Below are 17,169 nucleotides of genomic sequence, written 5' to 3' on the forward strand. Positions count from 1 at the left end.
ACATACACATAGTCAGTGACTAACTCAGGACTTAGGTAAATCACACCATGAAAGTCACAAGTGAATTAATTTACAAACAGATTCAAAATTAATTCATCTTGGGTCCAGTGCAATACATCATTCTTCCAATGAATACATCTATATCCTTACCTGTTGAGTCAACTACTCCCATTGCCAAGACTAGACATCTCCCCAATTGAAATTGTAGACGACATAATAATCTTTCTAAATATTTAAATCAAATGTTAACTTTGACTATTTAACAGGATTACAAACTCGTTTAAATTTTCTACTGAAGTAAGTTGTCTTTCTCGCAATGTAAACGTTCTTACAGTGCCACTCATCATCAATTTGAACTTAGACAATCAATGGGTTAATATTTTCTGGTCACAAATTTGCTATGCATGCAAAAAATTAAAGAAAGAAACACAAATGTGAACTTAACTTTATTTATTTATTCATCATTCAAATATATAGAAAACAATTATATGTTTACTACAATATGGGCACATCTCCCAACAACTTTTAGTTTAATTTTTCAGAAAAACTAAGATTTTGTATTAATTAAGAAATTCATATATAATAAATTATTGTTTACATAATAAATATATAAATTTATTTTCTTATAGATTTAAAAAATCTATATAATAATTAAACATATTTTTATCATAAAATTAATAATAATTAATAAAAATAAAACCACGTGAATAATATTAAAATTCATTAGTAAAATAACTATTTAATATATAAGTTTAGTAAAATTTCATTATTTATTAATTGTACAAATATCAAATAAATTAAAATTTTTATTATATGCATAGATTTTAATTTAAATAATTATCATTTTATCTAATAAATAATTTTAATTGATTTTATAATTAATTATGTAACACCCTCTAACCCCAAACCGTTGCCGGAACAGGGTTACGAGGCATTACCGGACATATTAAATAATTTACTAATAATTCTTAAATAAATGACAAACATATTAAAATATAACCATAAATTCAAATGTTTTTTACTAATTGACTTCATTCATTTCTTTCTTTTTTTTTTAAAAAAAAATCAATATAACCCCTTTATAATTATCTAACATTCCCTGCAAATTCAACCGCAACCAATTTACAATCAATACAGAAACCAACACATTTTCACATTCAAACATGTTTAAATCATGCCTAAACATTTACTTATCAAATTGATCAACAATATTCATAATACTTTATAAAAGTTAACTAATAAACTTCGTTCATCTCATTTCAACTTTAGTACTGAACATACCATTTTATAACTTATTGTTTCGTTTATCATTCAAAGATTAGAAACCAATTCTTTACAACCAAAACTTAGAAGACTCTTTAATAAGACCTAAGTACATGCCACATTTACCAAAAGGAAAAATACATCACCGAAGTTATGCTGAAGTCGGGATTGATCTAGATGCTGAACCGGAACCTTTGACTTCTATTGACCTGCGCACGAAAACAACTGCACATTGAGTATTTCATACTCAATGGTATTACTATAATTTAAATTATTTAAGTAAAATAACAAATAAACATGTCAAATTATATAACAATTAATTCATAAATAAACTAATTTATTCTTAACTTTCATTTCTCAACAATAACAACTCAATTTGGCTATTCATCCATTTAATATCATATAATATTTCATTTGAACATAAATCTCTTCATGAATCTTTGATTCATTCTTTTCATTCTCATTTCTCAATTTCAATTCACTTTCCATTTCATGAATAAAGTCGATCATTTTCATTCGATTTTTGCTATTCCATTTATTTGCCCCTATTAACAAGACTCGGACTTTGGCGGATACACGGATCCAACCAAACACACCAGAATGGCACCTAGTGCCTCATCGGATAGTTCGAAGCAAAGCTGACACCCAGTGTCTCATCGACCAAGCCGAAGTAAGTTGGTACCCAATACCTCATCGAATCTATCCGAAGAAATATAGTGACACCCAGTGTATCATCGACTCGAGGTCGAAGTATCCCTAAACTCTTCCAAGCCTATGGCATGCCAACTATATCCGAATCAGCCCGACTAGTTAATAGGGTATTCAAATCATTTTTCTATTTCAAATTCACTTTCGATTCAATCACAATTCAATTCAATTTCACTTTCCACTTTTTAATCAATACACAGTTCAGATAATTTCACTTCGATTCAATTCACTTCGATTCACTTTTCCAATTAATATGCAATTCATATATTCACACATATTCATAATTTCATTCACTTTTATTCAATGCAATATTTTAATACTCACCTCAATTTCACTTACCAAGTACTTTAATTGAAATTTAACAATTGAAAATAAATAATTTCAAATTATAGTAATACAAACCGTAAATCTCCCGTTTTAGTCCTCAATAGCTTTCTCCTTTTCTTTTGATGCCAATGTCTCGGGTTCTTTGTTAGCTACAAAATAATAATAATTTTAGCTATAAATTACAACATTAAATTAAAATAAATAATTGAATTTCTAATCAATTCTTACCTTATTCACAATTTAATCTTAACTAAGTTTACTTACTTTTCTAATTTAATTCACAATTCATTTTGTTCAAATTTCATCCAAACTCAAATTTAACTATTAAATTTTCAGCATATTTCACTAATTTCAAATTTTTCTCAATTTAGTCCCTACAACATAAAACCTATAGCTTACTTTACAATTTAATCCCTTTATCTATTCTAACTTGAATTTCATTCATTTAAATCCCTAATTCATCTTTTTGTTCAATAAAATTTAATGTCTAGAAATCTAATATCTTCCAAAATTTCAACACATACTTAATAAAGATTTTGTTCTAGTTTCATAAAAACTCAAAATTACAAGAAAATGACTTAATTTGACTTAACAATTTGAAATTGAACCTTGAAAACCCTAAATTTCTTCCTTTATTTTTCTTTCCCTCTGTTTCTTCTCTGTTTCGCTTTGCTATTCTCATTATGTTTCTTTCTTTTTTCATTTTATGTTTTGTTTATTATTTAATAAATGTAATATTTTAATAATATAATATAATAATATTTTCTTATATAATAAGTAATTACATAATTTTAATACAAGTGTATTTATACAATCATTATCATGACACATGTGTAAATTATTACCATACATTTGTCATCATCTTATTTATTTCACAATATAATAATAATATTAATAATATTATTATTAATAATAATTAATAATATATTTTACACATAAAAATCTTAGATTTTATACTTATGCCAACTCAAATTTGGCAATTGGCATAATTGCCTATTTAGTCCCTATTATTTTCTTTAATCTATAATTAAACTTTCACTTCTATTGCAATTTAATCCTTTTGCTAATTACTCTTAATTAAGCTAAATTCACCTATCTAAAACCTAATTAAACACACAACTAGTCTCGTAAATATTTCTAATAATTATTTTCGAACTCAATTTACTAAGACAGAGGCCCGATATTATACTTTTTCGATGCCCGTGAATTTAGGGTCATTATAAATTAAAATATTTATAATAAAATACATGAAGATACATTTTAATATTTTATTAAATGAATTTATCAATTCACAAATTTTTAATAATTTCGTAAAAGTAAAATAATTTAAAAAACTTCTATTATATATCATTTCTAATCTAATGTCTTTAATAGTCATTTTCTATTCTCACCTCACCGCTACAGCTGTGTTTGTATCCAAACACACACCCACTGCTGTTTCTGATCTCAAAACTACAATATTCAATCTCATCGCTACAATAACTAATCTTACCACGATCGTTATTTTTAACTTTACTGGAGGTAAACGCACAACCCATCCAAACTAAGCCTAAACGTGGTAGGTATGTGATTTAAGGACAAGTTTTAGTATACTTATGTGGTCCAAAGATATGAATTGTTATGTTTAGTAGTTGAATGCTATGTGTTGAATGTGAGTTAAACTCACCTTATTGTGATTATGTTTTGATATGTTAGGTAAACATGAGTTACACACATTAGTTTATTATAAGTACTTATTCTATAAGGTAAGTTGACTGGTTATAATCATATGAGCTTACTAAGCATTTCATAATACTTATCCTGTCGTTTTTCCTTTTTCTGTAGATTTTGACTTCAGAACGTGTTAATCGGATCCTCGAGGAGCTCACACTATCTATCTTCTGATTTGGTAGAATTTAATTGTTTGAACCTGGTTATATATGGCAGTGCCTAGGAGTGTCTTGTTATTTGTAATGTTAAGTATGTTTTGAAACATATTTATTATTAACACCTATGTCAAATAGTTTATGTTTACAAATTGAATGCTTTTTGGTTCACATGCATGGTTTAGAAATTAAGAAAGGAAAGTATGCATGATCTAATTGTTAAATGAATGGTATGGAAGTTGTGTACGGTATATGTGCACAAGATATATATAGCATGATCGAATATGTATGTTTAGTACCTATAAATACAAGAACGAACATGATTGAATTGAGGAATTGAATGGTTGATTCCATGTAATGATATACATAGCTTTGTTGTAAATTGGTTTTAAATGTGACATATTGGTCTTGTGGATTGAATATGTGATCATATGATAAGTTTTAGTATGGAATTGGCATGTTTTGAACATGTATAAATGATGTTAAAAGCATTTCTTTAGCTTAATTGAACAGTTGATTTGAAACAAGTATCAAATGGCCTTAATGTACCAAAAACAGGATTCACGTCGCAACATCGTATGGTGATCGTCCCGACAAAAAAAGCCATGTAATGTCACGTTGAGACGAGGAACCCCATTGCCTCAACGAGGCCAAAATAGTGAGTTACGTTGCGACGTCGAGCATACTGATGTCGTGACATGAAAAACTATTTTGGCGATGTCACGACGATGAACCCCTTCACGCTATGACGTCATTTTGAACTTTTAAAATCTTTGCACTTTTGTCCTTGTTTGATCCCAGGCTAATTCTAGAACTCATGTAAGCTCGAGAAAGGTTAAATTTGTTTTGAATGACTTATATGATGGTAGTCAATGATATTTTTATTCGAATTATATGTTAAATGTCTATAAATGTTCTATTTTGTAATGTAGCATTCTATAGCTCAGTCCCGACGATCGGGACGAGTTAGGGGTGTCACATTTTATCCACATAGATTAATCTTTCTACTGATGTGAAAGTATAAAAAATGTGTATAATACTTTAGGAAATCAACCAGTTAAAGATTCAAATGGAATTCCAACTTATCGACCTCATCACACATGTATCAAGGCCAATAGTCTTATTTTCAGCAAGCGTAAACATGTGATCATTCACTAAGTGATTTCAGGCCTTGAGGACGAGGTAGATTTGGAGGTACCACAATGTAAAATTTGTGGTAAAAAAGACATGTTGTTGCAAAATGTTTTTACAAATTTGATGCTTCTTTTCCTAGCTTGCTTACTAACCTTACAGGAGGAAATACTGCTTCATAATCCTATCATTAAGTATTTGTACACCAATAATACCATGTCCTTGGATACCTCATACAATCATCACTCAATAAATATACTTGGTTCATCTTTTCATTCTATACTACCTTAAAATATTTTTTTCTTATAATATATAACCTTCTTCACCTATTTATTGCCCCACTAACAATGTTTCTCATATGCCTAATTACCCCAATGCAACTCCTACCTTAACAGCTTTTATCATTGCTACTCCAACTATGGTTAATGACCCAACCTAGTACCCTAATTTAGGTGCCACAAGTCACCTTACTCATGATCTATACAAACTATCAAACTCCACTTCCTCCTCATGTATGGTGCAAGTTGGTAATGGTGTTCATAATATCATAAATTGTGTTCATCAAGTACTCGTATTAACCAAGAATAAGTATTTTATCTCCAACATTTATTTTATGTGCCACAAATTAATAAATAATTATTTTTTGCATATCAATCCATAAAAGACAATAGAGTATCTTTTGAATTTTTCCTTATACACTGTTATATTAAGGACTTACATACTTATAAGATATTAGCTAAAGACAATAAGGTGAATGACTTGTACATGCTACTACTGTTGACATTGTGGAATGCAATAGATGTACCAAGTTATCAATTCAATAATTATGGCATCATAGATTAGGCTACACTTTTTCAAATGTAATGCCTCAAGTTCTTTCTCAATGTAATCTACCATTAAAGATAAAAAAAGGCATACCTTTGTGCACATCATGTCTATTAGGGGAAAGTCATAAAACCTAATTCTCAAAGTCAAATATTATGTATGCAACTCCTTTTCAATTAATTGAATGTGATATTTAGGGTCCCAACTCCATGTCCTTCATATGGATAAACCTATTACATATCGTTTATAGCTACCTATTCTCATCATATTTGGCTATTTTGTTTGAAAGGGAAAAGTGAAGCCTTGTCAACTTTCTTTGTATTAAAAAAAAAGGTTGAATTGACCCATGGACACAAGATCAAAGCTATACAGACTGATAGTAAAGGTGAATTTTGATATTTTTCTCCTTCTCTTCAAGTTTATGAAATCTACCATACGATTACATACCTCTATACATTAGCACAAAATAGGTTAATTGATTATAGACATAGATAGATTGTTGAGATAGGGTTTCTATTTTTTTATCTAAGCCTCCAAGACACCATCACACTAGTACGATGTCTTTGTTTCAACTATGCATGTGATCAATGTGTTGCCTACCAAATCCCTAGGTAATGTCAGTCCTATTGAAAAATTATATAAAAATAAACCTAATTATGATTATCTTAAGGTGTTTGATTGTAGATGTTATCCTCTGTTAACTCCTTATAATAAGCACAAGATGCAGTTCGAGTTTGTTTTATGCACATTTTAGGCTACCATAAGTCTTAGAAAGGATACAAATGTATGGCATAAAATGAGAGAATCTATATTTCCAGGCATGTGCACTTTGAAGAATCTTAATTTTTTTTAAAATAGTCTACACGTTCAACTTTATCCATTTGAACACCATTCATAACTACACAACTTTCAGTGGAATCTACTCAGTCTAGAGATTTTATTTCTCGTTCTTCATTAGTGGTATCATAGAGTTCTTCTTCTCTTGTTAAGTCCATACCTTCTCACAGTGTAACCTTTGATGCTTATGTTGATACTTTTGCATAGTCACGTACCTCTACTAATACTTTTGAGACTTTACATAATAGTCAAGTTTCTTATGCACAAATTGATTCAGTTGTTGTGTCATGTTCTTTTATCTCTTAACAAGCCACCACCAATTTGCATCCCATAGTCATAAAAGGGAAAGATGGTATTGTTAAAGCCCAATTCTTTTCTTATTCTATTATTTATCTATCTATTGATGTGCCTTTTGAGCTTGAAAATATTCATTTGGCCATGAAGTATCCTCAATGGAAACAAATAAGTTAAGATGAGTTAAATGCATGGGCCAAGAATCAAACTTATACATTAGTGTCATTACCTGAAAGTTGAAAATTTATGGGGTGTATATGGCTTTTCAAGGTGAAGAAAAATTCTAATGGGTCAATAGAAAGATATACGATTCATTTAGTAGCTTAAGGGTATACACAAGAGTTGATTATGATTTCCAAGATACTTTTGATCCAGTGGCTAAAGCCTGCACAATGTGAACTATCATTGCTTTAGTTGTTACTCATAAATGGCAAATAATGACAATTTATGTTAACAATTCTTTTCTCAGTAGGGAACTTCATTAAAAAGTCTACATGATGCAACTATTAGGATTCGAGCAGGTTGATGCAAGTGGCAAACCATTAGTCTGCAAGTTGAATAAGGCTCTTTGTGGCCTTAAACAAGCTCTTCGAGATTAGTTTCATATATTGATAGAGTTTTTAATTGTTGATTTAACATCTATGCCCTCTACTGTTGATCCATCATTATTCTCATGTGTTTTCTTCCTAGTATACATGGATGGTATTATCTTACACGAAAAAACCTAATTGAGATAAGCTAAATTATACAACAGTTGAACAATAAATTCTCCAAAAGATTTAGGTGAGCTCAATTATTTCCTTGGTATGGAGATCCAAAGACATGATGATTTGCATTTGTCTCAGAGAAAATGCATTGGAGATTTGTTGAACAAAGCTTCAATGACAACTCTAAACGTTGTGCCTACACATATGATTACATCTTTGTGTCTACATCTATTGTCACTTGATCATGTTATCAAGTACAGGGGCATTGTAGGAGGGTTGTAATATACTTGCTTGATAAGGCCTAAATTACCTTTATTGTTAACAATTAAATATATGCAAACCCTAACTACTAAGCATTGAAAGGTTGTAAAATAAATCCTAGGATATCTTCATGGTATAGCCAACCATAGATTATGGTTCCTACCAGCTTATCAACTTACTCTCATTGCATTTACATACTCATATTGAGGTAGTTCTATTGAAGGTTGTAGGTTCACCTCAGGGTTTTACGTCTACTTGGGAGGTAGCATTCTTACCTTGGCTTTTAAAAAACAAAGTGTGGCGTCCAAGTTTACTTTCGAAGTAGAATATTACAGCCTAGCACATAGTTCTTAATTTTTCATGGTTTGCTCACCTGTTAACTAAGATTATAGAGTAGTAGATAGTTGCAGCGCAAATTACAATGAATCCAATTATACATACTCAAATGAAACATGTATAACTAATTGTGCACTTTTTACGTGAAAGGGCAACTACAAATTAATCATGTCCCAACTTAGGAGTAAGTTGCTGATTTAGTTACCAAACCTTTGTTTAAAGTCTCATTTACTAGATTACGCTCTAAGTTAATTGTTTGCCTATTCATAGAACAAAAAGGAAAAGGAATGTTGGAATATAATAAGAATGAACATGTGATTAGTGAGCACATTTGATTGAGTTATTAAGCAATTGATTTAACTTTTGATTAAATTGTTAATATGTTGAGGTTGTTAGGTCATTACATGAGTTATTAGTAGTTGTATTATCCTTGTATATATACCAGTGTAAATCAAGACCTTTGATGATAGGAATAGAGTTTTATCTTGCATATTTTCTCTTCTTCATGTTTATACGTTTCTTAGTTATTCATTTTTTATCCTAGTTTCTTTTTTCTTTTACCTTTCTTGCAAATTTATGCTTAAAAAAGTGATAACTTTGTCATTCAACTTTTATTGTTAAAAACATTATAATTTGAATTAAAATGAAACTTTGAATAAATATAATATTCATATAAAAATATGTTACTTTAAATTCTAAAATACGTGATATTTTCATATAATAATATTTGATTGCATAAATTATATATTTTAATAAAACCTTAAATCAAACCTTTATTACCTAAAAATTGTCCAAATTGATAAAATTTTAAACCTTATTTTTCTTTTGATAACACAACAGTTTGAACGCTAATGTGGTTTTCAACTTGTATGTTTTCTCTAATTAATTCATGAATAACATATGTTGCTAGATAATATATAAATATTTCCTAGATTTAAATCATCAAAATTAAGAATTAAATGATCTAGTATAAATATATATTCCAAGAATCAAAAACTAAAATAATGAAATAAAATGAAATAACAAATAATTAAAGTACACAAAAAGTAGGCATTAATATCATAGAGATTTTGTGTTTGTGTGATGGTGGTAATTTAATCTTTTATATTTCAAGAATCATAAACTAAAATAATGAAATGAAATAACAAATAATTAAATTACTATTTCATTACATATGAATAAACAATTAATTTGTTAAGAAAATATTAGAATAAAACTAATAATTAAAACTTTTATAAAATATTTAATTAGTGTGTGATTATTTTATTATTACTAAATTTGGAATTCAGGATCGAGTCAATCTTGAGTTTGAATTTTAAAGTTTGTGTTTTTCGAATTCAAGTGCTTTTCTAAAATAATGAATATACAAATTATTTTAGTTGAATTGTAGCATATTTGGGTTGATTATGCTTATTTTGTGACTTGAAATATGGAAATTACCATTGAGCATAATTGCTCAATGTCTGGTTTGTTTACTCTATGTGCAGGTATAGTAGATTCCAGATAGTTCGAGCAGTTGATCTAACACCCAGCAAGCGATCTTCGACTCAGCAAAGTTTGTAAAGTTCTTTTTTGATTAGTATATGGCGTGTACTTAGGGTTTAAGTTGGTTTTGTATCAAAAATGGTTAAATTTAAAACTTGCTTGCTCGATGATGTTTTGAAGCATCATTTTGGCATATTTTAGCTTGAATGCAATTGGCATATTGTTGTTATTGTTGCAATTGAAATGAAAAGTATTATTACAGGTCTCCCAAACTTGTACCATGTTGATTTTTATGGAAATAGTATGTCACTCGCGACGAAGAGTAGCTCAGGATTTACGTTACGAAGACGTGATTCGAGGTCATGATGAGACCTACTCAGTATGTTATGTCGTGACGAGAAACCCCCAACGTCGTGATGAGAACCCCCAACATCCTGACATCAACTCAATATTTTGAAAAATTTACAATTTGGTCATAATTCAACCTCGGGTTAGCTATAAAGCTTTCGTAAGCTCATATAAAACCCGAAAATGACTTTATATCGTATTGTATGATTGTATTGGTTGAAATTAATCATTAATAGTATTAATCGAACATAATTTGATCGTAATTGCTCCAGCAACGAATGTTGCACCTTATAACTTGGACCTAACGATTTGGTTGGGTAATGGGGTGTTGCATTAATGGAAAACATCAACCATATACTTAGGGGTTATTTAATTTCCATCTCAATTTGATCAAGGCTCATTAAACATGATAAGCTTAATGATTTTTTTAGTTTGAATTTGAATGAGTGGCTTTACCTAAACTTGTCACGATTGAAGTATTTTGCTATTAAGCTCATTGATTAGGATATACTTTTTGGTGTCATTTGTTAGGGTCTTTAGAAAGGATGCACTAATATGATTTTCAATGTCAACTTTATAAAGGTTGAAAGCTTACTAGAAACGAAACTTTAGGATGTGAACAAAGGTTGTCTATGCCTGATATTTGCCTCTGAATACTTGCAAGAATGTTATGACAAGGGTATGACATTCAATCTATTCGTTGCCTCATTGAAGTTAAAAAGTGGAAAATTAACACTGATGGTGCCATCATGTTCAGGATGGAAGCAACAAATATTAGATGGTTAATCAAAGACTCAACTGGTATATGGATATGGGGTTTCACAAGAAATATTGGTTAGTGCAACGCCTTTAAGGTTAAGCTTTAAAGGATGTTTGACATGATGGAAAGTGATCACTCTCCTGAGAATTTAATTGGTGAGAGAGTGATTTATGCGCTTGATTTGCTAAAAACTATTAATTTTCCTTAGAATACAACTTTCCTCTCAGAGTTACTTTTCTCTTTAGTCATGGGAATGTGATTCCTTTAAATATTGGTGGGAAAGTAACTTTACCATGTAGTTGAAAAGTTAAAATTTATCTTTGAGACAAAAATCATAATTTTATTAATATTAAAACTACACAAAATTTTATTTAATTCTTATACTACATTTACTTAGTAAATAAAAATTTCATTACCGTAAGTATTACAACTATTTTCTTTTAACAAAATTCCCTTCTTACACGATATTTTTATTAAGGGTCACCATTACCATACAAATGACAACTACTTCATTTCTCATAGTAACCATACATATTGCAACTATTTTAGTATTGGTACCTTTATGAACACAAAGTGTATAAAAGCTTATTAGTTTTGTTATAAAAATGTGTAATACCCATAAATATTACACATTTTATTTTTTGGTACATAATATCGCACATTTTATTAAACAATTATTTTTATGCTAATATTGCAATAAATGATACAATGTCATTTTAATTAAAGTAAAGATGCATTTTCAAGATATTACACATGTTAGTTAATTATTAGTTTTATTTTCTAAAATCAAAGTCAATATTTTGAAACAATTATATAGAGTAGAAATTGAATATATGAAACATTGATATATAATTTATTTATTAAGATTCTAATTTTTTTATCGTTTTGATGAATATCAATAATTAGTTGAAGTTTATTTCAAACATTCAATTTATTTTGTTTTTAATTTATATTTATCATAATACAAATTGTATTAGTTTTAAAATAAATATTTATATTATTTATTTTACTTTCTCAACTCACAGTATTATTAAAACGTTACAAATTTTTAACTAATAAATGTAAGATTTAAAATTGATACATACAATCTAACTCGTAAGCGAGAATAAAAATTAATTTTACTTTTAAATATAATATTTTCTTATTTATACAAATAACACTCAAAATTTATGAGGCATGTCACGTATGCAAAATACATGCTTCATCAAATGTGTTTTCCAGGCACATCAAATGCCCCATTAGATTCTTTTCAAAAAATTATTTTGCACTTTTTAAAAGGAATTTTTGTAAGTTTTATTTTTTGATTATTTCCTGTTAACTAAAATATTTTAGTCAAACAAACATAAAAATGTGAAAATATTTGTAAGTCATCCAACATGAAAGAAATACATCATAAATTATATATATATATATATATATATATATATATCATATAAAAGAAAGAATAGAAGCATATATGAAAACATTAAGTTCTAAATTAATAACATAAGCTAGAAAAGCTTCGCAACCCTGATGAAGAAGTTTATTAGCCTAAATCACTGAAATAATATAGGTTGACCCACTGGATCGAATACCATTCACCTCAATCTTATCTCTATTTTCACTTTGAACAATAAACTTTTTTTACAGCAATCCAGAATCACCCCGTGCTCCGTAAGCCAATCCATACCCAAAATTATATCAAAATTGCCAAATGGCATTATCAATAAATCAACAAGGAATATTATGTTTTGTATCGTTAACGGACACCTCCTACACACTTTATCCACTAACACAGATTGCCCCAATGGACTGGACACCACTATTGATACTCTAGACATCTCAGACTTCAAACTTCCCTACTCAACCAATTTAGTATTAACATAAAAATGTGAAGATCCCAGATCTATTAAAGCGTAAACAAGTATTGAATGCAATAAAAATATACCTGTCACAGCATCATTTACATCACCCTCCTCACAGGTTCGTACAACATAAGCTCGAGCTAGTCTTCTTGTATCTGATCGTTGAGTAACAACATCATTTCCTTTTCTAGCACCACCCCTGGAAAACGAACCACTTCGACTTGATCCACGACCTCTAGAAGCAGGCACAGATTGCTTAGAAATAACAGATGTAACATTCTCATTTTTCGGACAATCTCTAACAAAATGCTCTATAGATCCACAATGAAAGCAGCCTCGAGCCAATCTCCAACATTCACCTAGATACTTTTTCCCACAATGTTCACAATTCGAAATTTCAGTATCTCGAGATGGACCTCATACACTACCTGTAGAAACTGTCAACTGTCTTTCACGGTTTCTATCAATTCTGTCTGATTTGAAACTTGCTCTCCAACTACCACGGGATTCTTTTGATCTTTTGGGTTATGAATTTGAACTAGTAGCTCTAGAACGTTTTCCAACCGGACAGGGATTCTTAACCTTTTTATCAAATCTCAATACTTGTTCAACCATTTTTGCCATTTCAACTAAATCTGCAAATTTAGTGATTCTATGTGATACCAGTTGCACTCGTAGCTCATCGCGTAGAACACACAAAAATCGCTTACAACTGTCAGCTTCGGTTGACACAAATTCAACAGCATATCTACTGAGTCGTGAAAATTCCCGTTCATAATCAACCACAAACATTTCTCCTTGTTTTAACATAAAAAACTCTTGTTTCTTATCATCAATATACAACTCACCCATATACTTCTATTGAAATTCTCTTTGAAAGAATTCCCAATTTACCTGTTCTGCGGGTACATGACGTGTTACTGACTCCCACCAAACATATGCTTCTCCTTGCAGTAGAGAAAAAGCACATAATAAACTTTCTCGTGGAGTACACTTAAGTTGTTGCAAGATTCTTTTTGTAGATTCAATCCAAGTTTCAACTGTAGAAGGATCAACTCCTTTCAAACCCATAAATTCAGTTGCATCATACTTACATAACTCTTTAATTAGAGCTCGACGGACAGTAGGGGTAGATGTCGTAGCAGATGCAGTTCCTGCTACTCGTTGAATAGCATCAGCAATAGCTCTAAGTAATTGTGAATCATCTCTTTCTCTAACATTACCTCGTTCGACATTAGAAGGTTGATTACCCACTAAGTTAACACTCGGTGTTATCGATTCAGTTCCATCTAATTCACGAGACTCTTCATCTCTAATATACATTTCTTGATCAATATCATCAATATATTCATCCAACATTTTCAACTATAAAATAAAAACAAATACATATATCAGCATCCAAATCCCGACTCAATTCAACTTAGTTATGGCATGTACCTCTAGATTCAATTACGAGCTCGATTTAATCTGAGAATTGGCTAAACCTGCAAAGCTCTAATTCCACGAAATGTAACACATCCTAACCCTTATCTGTCGCCAGAACAAGGTTACGGAGTATTACCAAACTTTTCAAATCAAATATGATCATTATATAATCATCTAGCATACACATTATAATTTAATCATATTGTCCCTTTTATGAGCCCCTGAGGCTCAAAATATGTGTTAGAAACAAATCGGGTACTTTAGGAATTTTTTTCGAAAATATCAAAAATTTTCAAAGAAACAGGAGACACATGCCCATATGTTATCCATGTGTCTCACACGGTCCAGTCACACGCCCGTGAGTCTGGCCGTGTGAACTCAAAATGAACCTTAAACATCAAGTTTACCTTTCCCTGTAACCTTGAACACCAAGCAACTCAAAAACCAATCGTTCAATCACTTTAAAACACAATTTAATACCTTTAAAACATGTCAAAACAGTCATCCTAGTTTCCTAACCAATGTACCCTCATAGGTACTTCATATATATTATCAAAACAATCAAATAAAACACCATTTAAGCTAATTCTAAATTTATACCAATCTCAACCCAAATTTGCCTATATCACTCTCACTTATGCATCAACTTAAACATTTCATATTAAACCTCAACTTAACATGTATAATCATGTGTATAACTAACCAATATCATCTTATAACATCATTTACATTCACTTCCCAAAATGACAAGCATAAGACATCTTAGGTACATGCTGACACAAAAAGAACTATACATCACCACGTTTTGAGTTCGAGATCGTTTGATGGATGCTGAATCGACAATCTGACTTTTAGCTAACCTGCGCATGGAAAACAAATCGTACGCTGAGTATAAACTCAGTGGTATTTCTATAATCTGAATGCTTAAAAGTAAAATAATATAACATACAATAACTATAGTCATACAATTATTCAATTCATAAATAAGGTATCTATAACACATTCAATTTTTATCATTTGCTATCCCAAATAGCTTTTCACAATATGAACACAAATCATTTGAACAGCAATATTGTTCATTCATATTCAATTCATAAATACACAAATCATGTGTCTCTAACCATATTTCAAATTACCACTAAATATCAATCATAACACTATTTTATTCAATAACCTCTATTAACATGACACGGGCTCAGACGGATATATGGATCCAACCAAAACATACCAGTTTGGCACCTAGTGCCTCATCGGTTAATTCGAAGCAATAAGTTGACACCCGGTGTGTCATCGGCCATGCCAATGTAAATTGGTACCCAGTACCTCATCGGATTTATCCGAAGTAATAATTTGACACCTAGTGTCTCATCCACTCAAAGTCGAAGTATCCCTAAACTCTTCCAATCCTATTGCATGCCATCTATATCCAACTCCGCCCGATACAGTTAATAGGGTTTCAATTCACTTTTCTAATGCCACAATTATCCAATACTCAATTATCACATAAATCTCAATTTCACGTACATTCAATTCAATATAAAAAATGCTAACACTTACCTTATTTACTTACCATAAACATTTAAATCAAAATACAACAATTAATAATTAAATTCGGATTATAAAAATACAAACTAGAATTTCTGAGCTACTCCTCGTCGACTTTATCTTTTACTTTCTTAGTCGAAAATTCTGGTACGGCGTTAGCTACGAAAATTAAAACAATTAAAATTCATCAATACAATACAATTTCACATTGAATATTTCAATTTTTATGAAACTTTTATCTAAATTCCAATTTAGTCCATAAACCGAGACTAACTTTACTTATTCAAAACTAATTCCATATTTTCTTTCAATTTCCACTTTAGACTAAATCAAACTCTCTAATTTCACTCAAATCCCTAAATTTTGAAAATTTTACAATTTAGTCCCTAATACTCAAAATTTATAATTTATTTTACAATTCAATCCCTTTTCATTTCTAACTTAAAATTCTATCAATTTAATCCCAAATACTTAAATTATTCAACATGAAAACATCTAAAAATTCAATATTTTCTAAAATTTCAACATAGGCTAAGTAGAATTCAATACTAGGATTCTAAAACATAAAATTATAAGAAAATGGTCTAAATTAATTTACCAATTAAGCTTTGAACCCTTGAAAACCCTAATTTTTTCTCATTTTGCTTTTTTTTCTTTCTCTTTTTCTTCTCTATTTCGTTCTACTTTGTTCTTCTTTTTCTATTCTTTTCTTTCATTTATTTTATGTTTTAATTATTATAACAATATAATATAATAATATAATAATATTTACTTAAAATAATAAGTAAGTAATAATTATTATAAATGTATGTATTTAAATGTTACACATGTCATTACCAATACCACACACTTGTTAATTTGAGGTTTAATTACTGATTTAGTCCCTTCACTTTTCTCTAATCTATAACTTAACTTTCTCCCTATATGCAATCTATTGCTTGTAGCTAATTACTCTTAAATTAAGCAAATTCATCTAATCAAAATCTAATTAACCACACAACTAACTTCGTAAATTTTTTTATTAAATATTTACGAATCTGTTTTCTGAAAACGGAGAACCAAAAATTCACTTTCCAATACCCGTGACTATTGGGTCGTTACAATTGAACCCAAAAGAGACATTTTGGCAACTTTGATGGAAAATTTAGTGCCCCAGAGGTTTTACATTTCTTCTGGCTTGCCTTACTACAAAGGCTTCTTACTAATGT

Source organism: Gossypium raimondii, chromosome 1, assembly GCF_025698545.1.
Source record: "Gossypium raimondii isolate GPD5lz chromosome 1, ASM2569854v1, whole genome shotgun sequence".
Taxonomy (NCBI): domain Eukaryota; kingdom Viridiplantae; phylum Streptophyta; class Magnoliopsida; order Malvales; family Malvaceae; genus Gossypium; species Gossypium raimondii.